Genomic DNA, 8,295 nt, shown 5'->3' with positions numbered 1-8,295 from the left:
ACATGTCTGCCGAAATAAGCAAGTCCCTCCTCATCCTAAAACGACGCCTGAAATGGTTGGCGTTAAAACGCGGCTTCTCTGCGAAATAATCTGTGAACATGCGCTGATGTGCAGCTACATGATCACGATCAACCACTTCTCGACAGTGGACAACAGGTCGTGGGCGAGGTACCGCCGGCTGCATATAACTCTGCAGGCATCGATCAACCTCACGGCTCGTATAGGCATCTAGCTCTTCGTTCATCATATGCTCGTACTCATCAGCATCCCCACCACTACCACCACCGGCATTACTCATTTCTCGTTGTTGATCTTGTACAGAAATTAAGATAGAGATAGTACTCGTTAAAACAAGTGGTGCGAATGAAAATGGCGTCCAAAACGCGTATATATAGTATTTCGAAAAATTAAAAAAAATAAAAATCTGACGCCGGTATGACGCCGATCCGGGGCCTACAATGGCGCCGTGCGGATCGGCGTGAGAATCGGCGTCAGCCCAAGAATCGGCGTAGTTCACACTCTTTGGGGACGGAGGGAGTATTTCGAAAAAGGACATATTGCTATAAATTTAACTAACATTATTAAAGTTAATTAAATGCTAAAGTCCGTTAAAAACATCCAACCAAATTAAAAATAAAAGTATAAAAACTTCTCAAATAAAAATAAATAAAAATAATCTTCATTAGTAAGAACCTAATGAAACAAAAAAAAATAGTAAAGGACTTAATAAAACCAAATCCATTAATACAACCAAACATTTATAAAATGACCTAATGAAATAAAATATACTATTAGTACAAGGATCTCTAGCTGTGTTTAACCTTTAAGGATGCAGATCTTAAATTGAATTTATCTACATAGCTACTCTTGGACTTGGAGAGTCACATCAAAATAAAAATAATTACCTAGATAAGAAATCTCAAAGTTACAGACCACAACCAAAATACATAGGAAGATATCGTATTAGTAAAATTGACCTATAATTCATCAATATACATATGAGCTAACACTGTAGGTATAAGGGTAAGACGGCAGATAGAACATGTAGCACTTCTTTTACACTATCTTCAAAGGTTAAATTCTCCATCAACGTAGTGTCAAACTCTTCCGGGGAAGAAACGATGCCAGAGAGAAAATGACATTAACCATGCTTCTTAGTGTGACATCCAATCGCAGTTTATTCTTTCTGTTTTACTCTAATAAACATTTCGTTGTCTTCTATTTTATATTTTGCACGGATAGTGTCGAGACCTGAAACAAAATTCAATGTTCAAAAACACTAAAATGTTGAAATAGCAGAATGGTATGCATGTTTTGCTTGTGCGGTATCAACAATGTATTGATATAAACAAAATGGTGTGGCAGAGATAATACACACACATCCTTCAGTGGACGTGCACACATGGCCGGCATGCTAGTTAAAGGAAATAACAAATAAAGTTCTTGTCACTTACTGAAGCAAAACAACTCTAGGTTGGAAGAAGAGGGTGTCTTTCATCAAGTCCCACACGATGGCTAGCCTGGACCCAGAAAACAGTAATGAGGATGGCCATGTAATTTTAGAAACGAGAGGTTATCATCTTCAAAATAAATAACAGATTATACCTCCTCATTAGCTCCAGCAGCTATTTCTATGAAGGATGAATCCCTTGACCTAATATAACAAACATTGAGAATATGCAGATTAGAGAAGATCTTTCTCAGATTGGTTACAAGATTCCATAAAATAAGTTCAGATTAACAAGAAAGAAAATAAATACCTATGATCATCCTGCACATTAGCTTTCTTAAGCATATCACTTTGTTGATCATCCTTAACTTTTGCAAGAGGCGAAAAGAACTAGACAAATAACAAGGCAAGAGGTAAGTCCCAATATGTATACATGAAAGAGGAGAGATCTCCGTTACCTATGATACCTGGTGCATTGAAATGAAAACAACTGATATCCCTAACATAAAGTTCATGGTCAATCTATGGCCGAACATGACCGCAGATGCTATGCCCGTAAATATTGTGGCTACAGTGCATAGCGCAGATGCTATGCACTGTTTTAAGTTTAATACACCCTCCGTCCCACTCAAGATGTCCACTGTTCCTTTTTAGTTTGTCCCACTTAAGATGTCCACTTTCTATGTTTGGAAATAAATCTCTCTTTCCTCTCTCCCCATTAAAATATCCAACTACTTTTTTCTCTCACTTACTCCACTTAACAACTCCTCCTAAAATCTCATGTCATTCAAAAATGTGGACATCTTGAATGGGACGGAAGGAGTACTTGCCAAAGTATACAATGCAAAATTTTCTCTTTATTTGGATAAAGGAATAACGGGATCCCACATAAGCAATATTCAGGATACATATTTTATGGTAACCAGAAAAGCATTTAAAGTAGAAGAAACTAAACACTATTGTTATCATCCAAGGCATCCCTATCAATGAATTTGAAATTAACAAGAAGGGAGTAGAGTGGCCTTGATAAATGCCAAATCCTAATGTTAAAAAGGCATCAAATTGTTATCCCAACAATGATACTGAGTGAACCCTACTAAATATATTTTACCATAAAAAAAATCGGTACAACCATGCATAAATCATACTGATATATATATATATATAGGTATATATATACATAGGAACTTCCAATAGATGAAATATATTTTCATATGTCAATATGTTGGTTTGTATACGTTGCTTTATGATCACTTCTTTGAGTGTGACATCAGTTGGTAGGTGTTGAACGGCATTTTAAAAGATGAAGCAAGCAGCGTTATATATATATGTACAAGTGATCGCTCTCAAGAATGACCAACCATATGAGAAACAAAACCAACCGATACAGATACATATGCTTCACAATACCTTTAAACATTTTGTAGCACTACATCAATAGAAAAGTACTAAAAGAAAAGCAAATGTACTAGAATGCTACGAATACAAGTACCTGCATAATGAACTTCAGGTAATTATTTATAGCATAAAGAAGGGCTGGAACGGCAAGTAGCGTATTGCTACAAGCAGCCTGCAAATACATATAAACAAGGTATGTCAGTCAAGAAATTATTAAAATGAGGTTGAGGGGAAAACCACAGTACAAGTTGGGGAAAGACTAGTCAACATAATAAACAAATTTTATTGGTCAACTGCAAGCAATTTGGATTCAGAGCATCTCCAGTAAGACTGGACGTCAAATAGCCCTCACATAGCCTTCACACTACCACATCATCAGCACTACAATTCTCCTGCCACATCAGCTTGCCACATCAACTGGACATCAAATAGCTCTCACATAGCCTTCACACTACCTATCCACATCACTAATAACAATTATATAATTTAATTTACACTCGTATCAACATACGGAATTTAATTTACGAGACAAATACGGAAAATTCGAATAATAATATTAAAACTTAAAAAATACATTAATTTTTAAAAAAAAGTACAATAATTTAAAAAAAAAGTACAAAAATTAAAAAGTACATTAATTTAAAAAGTAAAACAAAATCACTCCTCGCCGCCGTCCTCGTCTTCGTCGTCGCCCAGCGCTTCTTCACCGTCGTCGTCGCCGCCTCCGTCGCCACCTACGCCGCGGCTATTCCCGCCGGTGTCCCTCCTCATCGCCTCCAATTCTTCACGCTGACTCTGGAGCAATACACGAAGAAAATCCTTCACCTCGGGGTCCACCGCCGCTTGGAAGTCGGCTAAGGTCTTCACCATTTGAGCGCGCATTTGTTGGCGCGCGAAGAATTTGAGCTCCTCGGTAGACCTGCCGAGGGGGGATGTCGAATGGACCCCCTGGGAACTCGGGGTGCCCCCCTCGCAACCTGTTGCGCCTGCTTTTGGCCAACCGGGCGAGGTCGGCGATCGAACGAATGAGGAGTCGGGACCTCCTGGGCCGTCTCGGGGAGGTCTGTCGAACCACCGCTGTTGCCGCTATAATCTCCGGTATAGTTCAGTTTCTGCCTCTTCGGCTAGCCAGCGTCGACGCCTGCCCGGAATTTCTCCAACTCGTTGAGCACAACGTAGCAGTTCCAGTAGGTGAACTCATAGTACTTCTTCTGCGGATCGGGGTAGGCTCTCTCCGCAATCCTCCTGCAGTCTTCCTCTGTTTGGCCACTGGTCTGCATGCGGAGAGCGTTGGCGTACAAACCCGAAAATCGAGAGACGCCAGACCTGATTCGGTCCCAGCACTTCCGTACCTCCTCCCCGGTGAACGGTCTCCCTTCAGGGCAAAATGCCCTGTAGGCTGCGGCTATCTTGGCCCACAAGTTGACGATCCTCTGGTTGTTCGAAACGAGAGGATCGTCGCAGACACTCACCCACGCCTTGGCAACCGCAACGTTCTCCGCGTCCGTCCACTTCCTCCGGCCTCAGATTTCAGCCTCCGGCTGCGACGACTCACCGACCTTCTTGGCCTTGCCCTTCTTCTTACCCCGCCCTACTCCCTGGCTTTGAATGAGAGTTTCCGGAACCTCGTTCATATCAAAACCCAAGTCCGCTAAGGAGAAGGTCTCTGTATACTGTGCATCCCTTGGGGTCGATGTGTGTGAAGAACCGGTGGAAAAATCAAAAGTCGGCCGATAGGCGTTGTCCCCCCGTGCGTCCCCTGCGCGGGGGGAATCATCTGCTGCGCCGGTGGCTGCATCCCGGGTGCCCACCCCGGCATCATCTGCATAGGGGGCTGCATGCCGGGTGCCCACCCCGGCATCATCTGCTGCCACGGGTACATGTTGTAGTACCCGGTCATCGGAGGCCAACCACCTCCCCCAGGAGCCGGGGAAGTATGGGACCCTACCCCGGGAGTCGGGGGCGTCTGAGACCCTACACCGGGAGGCGGGGGAGTCTGAGACCATCCCCCGGGAGTCACTGGAGTACCTTCGTAGTTGTTCTCCATTGCTCGTTATTGATCTTGAACAGAAAGTAAGGTAGAGAGAGTACTCGTTAAAACAAGTGGTGCGAATGAAAATGACGTTCAAAGCGCGTATATATAGTGTTTTCAAAAGAAAAAAAAATAAAAAAATAAAATCTGACGCCGGTTTGACGCCGATCCGGAACCCACAATAGCGCCGTGAGGATCGGCGTCGGAACCGGCGTCATCGCGCGAATCGGCATGGCCACGCCGATTTCACCGACGCCGGTTCCAATGGTTCGGCGTCAGAACCGGCGTCGGCAAAAAATCGGCGTCGCGATTTTGACGCCGGCATTGGAGATGCTCTCAAGTCTCCTTGAAGCTGAAGTTCTATGAACTTAAATCCACGTTTTAAAAGCACCTGAATGAACGTAGACATTGAGAGAAGCGGCTTCTCACCAGACTTTTGTCTCCTAGCCTGCAGGACAGACACAACACCATAACTACAACAAGGAGGGCATGGAGTATGATTTGCACGGTTATAACTTATAGGAGTATATAATATAATTACCCAAGTAGACAGCTGCGTGCTACCCCATTAAAATTGTTTTTAGGCTATGCTAATATTCCCCATTGTCATATATGGAGTATATATATTTATATTCATGAGATGCACACAAAGACCCACATGTGACCACAGATAGAAATATTGGCGTACATAAGGTATATATTAATGCAGGTGGTATAATTTTATAATAATATTTTTGGGTGAACTTATCAATAACCCCATGATAGACTAATATAAGATATATTCCTCCTCATTGTACTCAAAACAAGATTATGTGAATATCTAGCCAGAGTTTTAAGTATCACAAATATTAGTTTGGTACTATGCTATGAGGCCTCTCACTCTCATCCAGAATGTGAGTGGATGTACTTCAAATGTAACAGCTTCAGGTGATTCTTGTGACTCTCACCAGTATCAAATTAAATAATTGTTTTAAAACATCATCAAATATCTTCATATCTCATAACCTTACTGATAAAGTGCAAGCACCATAACTTCCTATTTCTATTAAGTTTTTTCAACCATCTATACAAAATCATACTTTCCAATACAGGAAGAAGGAAAAAACTACATATGTAATAAACTTAGTTCTGTTCATTCTAATAATCAAATGGGTAGACATACCTGGAATATAAGCATTTCAATTGCAAAAAAATACTTTCATAACCACTGTCAAAAAGTTGACACTAATAGGGCTAAACGCGAAGCGGCCATCAACCTTTGACATATAAACCAGAACAGGCTGGAAAGACAAAGCAGACATCATATGAGGCGCAGAACAGAGAGATTAATAAGAAATCACACTGGTACAAATGAGAACCTATGGTACTATAACGCACTATTCCATCTTCTAAATAAATCAACTAAAGCATCGCATTCATATTGCTACGAAAAAAATAACATCTTCACTGTGATAAAACCATGTGAAAGGATACCTGTAAACCAACTAGGACGCAATCACCGCCAACTAACAAGAAATTAAGCACCCGCTGTTTAGACGAAACCTTGCTCCTATGTCGATCATAAGCTCGTGACACAGCCTTAGTGGATGGATTAACCAATTTGGAATGACAGACACTGCACTCTATCATCCCGTTATTCATCGGTAAACCACCCTGGGCAGGCTACGAGATATCAACCTTCAAAACAAATGCAAACGCCAATCAACAATCATTTCGATCAAACAATCATCAGCCACTGCATAGCTATCACTTTAATCCCAAGGCCCGCAGTCAACAATCATTTCGATCTGAACGATGCTCCGCCGACAGATCCAATTTCCGGATGAGAAACACCGCTGGATACGCCAATTTGCGCAGATAACTGAATTTACGTAGTGAGAAAAGCTGAAGAATGTGGCAAAAGAGGTTTTGATTCAAAGCTTTTCGGAGAAAGTCCCTTTGCTTCTGGATCTCGATATGTAATGTAAGTAGTTAATCACTTATTTGTTACGTTGAAACTATGCGATCAAATTATAAAGAACAAACCTTAGCTGGTGAAGAAGAGGAAATGCGCCGTTAAAATTAATTTACCTCTCCACGACTCCACCAGTTACACACTCCATCAAATTAAAACATTTGAAAACTAAATTAAAACTGAAGTCATAAATCATAAAAATGACATAATTGAGCTAATAAATTATTGTTACTCAAAATAAAATTAAGAGCCCTCACAATAGAAACAGTCCTTCCCACAGTCCACTAGTAGATCCCCGCATGGGCGGATCCAGGATTTAAAAATCGTGGGGTCGGACGAGATAATTAATATAATAATATTATATATATTATAAAAATACATTACAAATAAAATTATCTTTGTTTTATCACGATAGTTGACTTTTACGAGTTCATATTTTTAACTTTTATGAATATTCATATTTTGAAGCTGGCCGAAATTTTATCATTGGAAATAATTGCAAACATATCTTCCAGTCGTTGATTGTGTTCAACATTAGCACCAGAAGAACATATAAAACTCATGAGAACAGATACAAACTCAAGATATTTTTAAAATAAATTTATCCATTAATTTAATATGGATGGTAATTAAAATCAATAATAAAAAAACATAAGTATATAATTATTATATCCATAAAAATTAGGTCAAATAAAAAAAATAAAAGTAAAAAAATAATAAAACATGATTAAAAGAATATCAATAACGCACCAATTTTTTTTGTGCAAAGCCTATGCCCCTCAAAAATCTTAATCTTAGTCTCCTACTATAACTTTCTATTTAATCAAAATAATAATTGGGTAGAAATATAGAATTTTTATTTATAAAGAAAGTTGTAACTCTTGTAATAAAGATAAAATTATTTAAAAAGGACAGTATTGACTGGTTTTTTTAACTAATAAACTTAAATAAATTAGGAATTTATGTAAATTTGTGGGAAAATTAAGGAGAAAAAAAGTTAATACTACATGGCTTAGAAAATTATTGGCAGGCGAATTAAATGAAAAAGCAGTATTAACGGCGAGTGACCAGAGGCAATCAATTAGATTTTTTACTTATAGATTTTCTAACCCAACAATCAATAGGAGTATTAACCGCTCCTCAGCCCAAAAATCAATATTAACCTCTCTGTTTATCTTCTTCGTTGAGAATACATCAGCTTCTTCTGCAACCCCTCCCCTTATCTATCTCTACTCTATTCTTATTAGTATTGTTCCTTTCTCCTCTTAGTTTTTGGAAAAGGCGGAAGGCTTCGGGTAGAGTTGAAGCTGGCCGTGGGGTCGGAGACGGAACTGCACCAGGTCAAAGGTCGAAGATGATGTTTTCCGGCAATGTTCGGTGGACCGCCGGTGGGGTCGGCCGACCCCGCGCGACCCCACCTGGATCCGCCGATGGATCCCCGGGGGTAGAGGGAGCGACCGC

At 40.1% G+C, this 8,295-nt stretch overlaps 1 pseudogene; it reads right to left on the bottom strand.

The window, feature by feature from the left end:
• Positions 1–820: 820 nt before the first annotated feature.
• Positions 821–6,946, bottom strand: LOC121773865 (annotated as a pseudogene).
• Positions 6,947–8,295: the final 1,349 nt, after the last annotated feature.

Source organism: Salvia splendens, chromosome 17 (genome assembly GCF_004379255.2).
Source record: "Salvia splendens isolate huo1 chromosome 17, SspV2, whole genome shotgun sequence".
NCBI classification, from domain to species: Eukaryota; Viridiplantae; Streptophyta; class Magnoliopsida; order Lamiales; family Lamiaceae; genus Salvia; species Salvia splendens.
Note: the sequence above shows the minus strand (reverse complement) of the source record. Positions and strands in the feature narration are given on the sequence as shown.